Source organism: Cryptomeria japonica, unplaced genomic scaffold, assembly GCF_030272615.1.
Source record: "Cryptomeria japonica unplaced genomic scaffold, Sugi_1.0 HiC_scaffold_51, whole genome shotgun sequence".
NCBI classification, from domain to species: domain Eukaryota; kingdom Viridiplantae; phylum Streptophyta; class Pinopsida; order Cupressales; family Cupressaceae; genus Cryptomeria; species Cryptomeria japonica.
The window spans coordinates 192,297-196,215 of record NW_026728873.1 but is presented as its reverse complement, the minus strand read 5'-3'; the positions used below and the strand labels follow the sequence as shown (position 1 = coordinate 196,215).

Here is a 3,919-nt window from a genome sequence, read left to right as displayed (position 1 = left end):
GAAGTTGGTGCAGTGCACACAACCAGGGGAGTCGACCCATCAAACGCAACACCTCCCCTATATAAAGCTATTTGTCCGATTCTCATACGTGTAGTCTGCAGCAGCGATTAGGACATCGACCCCAACTTCCGAATTCGTTTGCATTGACCGCACCAAAGGTGCACGCCTTGGTGTGCACCCTGGAGTGCACTTTGGTGCTCACCTCGGTGCACACTTTGGTGTGCACCTCGGTGTGCACCAAAGGTGCGCACCTTGGAGCGCACCAAAGGTGTACACTTTGGAGCGCACCACATAGGGTCTTTGAGAGGTTGGCGCAGTGCGCACACCAAGGTGGGTGTTGAGGTGCGTGCCGAGGTGGGTGGGTGCTAGGGTGCGCTCCATGGTGGGTGCCAGGGTGGGTGCGTGCTAGGGTGGATTCCAAAGAGGGTCATAGGGTGGGTGCCAAGGTGGGTTGGTGATATAGTGGGTTCAAAGGTGGGTACTAGGGTGGGTTCCAAGGTGGGTCACAAGTTGGGTGCCAGGATGCGTGGGTGTTAGGTTGGGTGCCAAGGTGGGCTCCTGCGTGGGTGGGTGCTAGGGTGGGTTTCAAGGTGGACGCGAGGGCGGGTGCCAAGGTGGGTAACAAGTTGGGTGTTAGGATGGGTGAGTGCTAGAGTGGGTGCCAAGGTGGGTGGGTGCTAAGGTGGATGCCAAGGTGGTTCACAGGGTGGGTGGGTTCTAGGGTGAGTTCCAAGGTGGGTCACAGGTTCAGTGCTAGGGTGGGTGTCAAGGCGGGTGTCGAGGTGCCTGGGTGCTAGGGTGTGGATGCCAATGTGGGTCATAGGGTGGGTACTAGGGTGGGCTGCAATGTGGGTGCCAAGGTGGGTAACATGCTCGGTGGGTTCTAAATTGGGTGCCAGGGTGGGTGTGCACCCACCTTGCCCGAGGTGGGTGCCAAGGTGCCAGTGTGGGTGGGTGCTAAGGTGGATGCCAAGGTGGGTGAGAAGGTGGGTGATAGGTTGAGTGGTAGGATGGGTGGGTGCCAAGATGGGTCACAGGGTGGGTGCAAGGGTGGGTAGGTGCTAGGGTTGGTGTCAGGGTGGGTGGGTGCTAGGTTGGGTTCCAAGGTGGGTGCGAGGGTGAGTGTCAAGGTGGGTCACAGGTTAGGTGCTAGGATGGGTGAGTGCTAGGGTGCAAAGGTGCCAGGGTGGGTGCTAGGATGGGTCGATGCTAGGGTGAGTGGCAAGGTGGGTCCACAAGTGTCAAGGTGGGTGCCGAGGTGGGTGCCAAGTCGGCGACTGCTATGGTGGATGCCAAGGTGGGTCACGGGGTGGGTGCCAAGTTGCTAGGTTGGGTTCCAAGGTGGGTGCCAACGTGGGTGCTAGGGTGCGTGGGTTAAAGGGTGTGTCACAACGTGGGTGCCAGGATGGGTGCGCACCCACACTGGCCAAGACGGGTGCGGGTGCAAGGTTGGGTTCCAAGCCCGGTCACAGGCTGGGTGCTAGGATGGGTGGGTGCCAAGGTGGGCACCAGGGTGGGTGCACCCACCCTGGCCAAGGTGGGTCACGGGGTGGGTCCTAGGGTGGGTAACGGGGTGGGTACTAAGGTGCGTGCCAAGGTGGGTCATAGGGTGGGTGCCAAGGTGGGCACCAGGGTGGGTGTGCACCAACCCTAGCCAGGGTAGGTCACGGGGTGGTTGTCGGGGTGGGCGTCAAGGAGCCAAGGTGGGTGGCAAGTAGCCAAGTTGCGTGCCAAGGTGGGTGTCGGGGTGGGTGCCAAGGATCCAAGGTGGGTGCCAAGGAACCAAGGTGGGTGTCTGGGTGGGTGCCGAGGTGGGAGCCAGGGTGGGTCCCAAGGTGAGTGCAAAGGTGGGTGCCAGGGTCAAGGTGAGTGCCAATGTGGGTTCCAAGGTGCCAGGGTCAGGGTGAGTGCCAATGTGGGTTCAAAGGTGCTAAGTTGGGTGCGAGGTTGGGTGCGAGGGTGGGTGGGTGCCAAGGTGTGCTAGGTGGAAGCCCGGGTGGGTCGGCATCCCATGGGTGTCGAGTTGGGTGCCTGATGGGTGCTTCTTGTCAAGTTTTAGTCGTCGGGACTCATTTCGAGCCTTAGAGGTCGTTTCTTGTCCGGTTGCCCTGTCTTCGACCTGGGAACCCAATTTTGGTCCTCGGGTCCCATTTTTTTTTGTCTCGCATCCCACTTTTGGCCTGTGGCCTTTTCGGGGTCGATTCTCGTTTTGGGCATCAGAGCATGTTTCTTCTCCTAAAACCCAATATTTGTTTATTAAGTCTCGGAACACATTTTTGTTCTCGTGGACCCATCATGGGTCTTGGAACGCATTTGTGGTCCTTGGGTCCCATTTTGCATCCCGAAACTTGTGTTTTGGTGCTTGATCCCTATTTTGGGTGCCCACCTTGCACCAAGTGCGCACCCGGGGCAAACCGAGCGCCTTGGTGCACCGGGGCAAGATCGAGCGTGCACCCGAGGCGCCCCGAACATGCACCAAGGTGCACTCGGCCCACATGTGAGCGCAGGTCGTTGCGCCCGAGGTGGTGTGTGGGCACCGCGTTGCAGACGGGACACTGCACGCACACGACGCCCCCTCCAGGTGCACGCACGTAGGCCGGGCCGGGTGCACACCCGACGCCCTAGCAAGGTGCGCGCACCCGGGCAGGGCTCACACTTGGCGAACGGGGCGCACTTCGCGAGGGAGGGTGTGCACCTCGACGGGGGTGGGTGGCCGGGGTGGATTCGCACGTGGGTCGCGGTTTGCTAAGTACACACTGCGACAAGCTCATAACGGGTGCGATCATACCAGCGTTAGTGCACCGGATCCCATCAGAACTCCGCAGTTAAGCGCGCTTGGGCCGGAGTAGTACTGGGATGGGTGACCTCCCGGGAAGTCCCGGTGTTGCACCCTTTTTTAGTTTTTCGCCGGGCGTCGCAATGCTATTTGAATAAACCTTTTGCCCGTTTGCGTTCTCGTCGGGGCCGGGCCGGGCCGGGGTGCGCTGCCCGCACTACCGCGCGCGCGGGGGCGACACCGAGCGCGCACCCGAGGCGCCCCGAGCACACAGGCCACGGTGCAACCCGGGCGTTGTGCGCGCACCCCGGTGCGCCCGAGGTGCTGCGCGCGCACCCAGGTGAAATCGGTGTGCACCTCGGCCAGTGTGCGCTCGGTCGAGTCGCGCACGTTGGCCAAGGTGCACGGTGATGTTTCTTACTCTAAGGTTCCGCACCAGACGCCCGGGACAGGTGAGCGAAGCTGGGCGGGGCCGGGTGCGCGGCCGGGGCAGGTGCACGCAGCTGGAGAGAGCTTTGGAGCACACTTCGGAGCGCACCAATGATGCGCTCCATTCAAAAGTTTCCTGAAAAGGCAAAAAAAGTTGAGATTATAGAATTTCCCACTTGAGAGATTGTAAAAAAAAAAAATTTAAAATGAAGGAAACGCGGGTGCCAAGGTGTGCGCAGCCCAGCCAAGGTGTGCGCACCAAGGCGCCCACCCTGGCGAAGGTGCACGCAAGGTGCGCACCCGAGGCAAACCGGACAATTAACCCAACTTTCGACTTCGCGCGCACCTTGGAGCGCACTTCGGAGCGCTCCTTGGTGCGCACCAATCTTGGGCACCTCGGAGTGCACCATGGCGCCCACCAAGGTGCGCACCCGGGGCAAACCGAGCTCCGACTTCGTGCGCACCTTGGAGCGCACGAAAGGTGCGCACCATGGCGCCCACCAAGGTGCGCAGCCCAGCCAAGGCGTGCGCATCAAGGTGCGCACCCTGGCGAAGGTGCGCACCCGGGGCAAACCGAGCTCCGACTTCGTGCGCACCTTGGAGCGCACAAAAGGTGCGCAACCCAGCCAAGGTGTGCGCACCCCGGTCAAACCGAGCTCCGAATCGTGCGCACCAGAGGTGCACGCCATCGTGCGCACCTTGGAGCACACTTCG

At 61.2% G+C, this 3,919-nt stretch overlaps 1 non-coding gene across 1 annotated transcript; it reads left to right on the top strand.

Annotated features, from left to right (window-relative positions):
• Positions 1-2,774: 2,774 nt before the first annotated feature.
• Positions 2,775-2,893, top strand: LOC131862762 (5S ribosomal RNA). The gene has a single exon (XR_009361699.1). It is a non-coding gene; the product is annotated as a 5S ribosomal RNA (ribosomal RNA).
• The last annotated feature ends 1,026 nt before the right edge of the window (positions 2,894-3,919 follow it).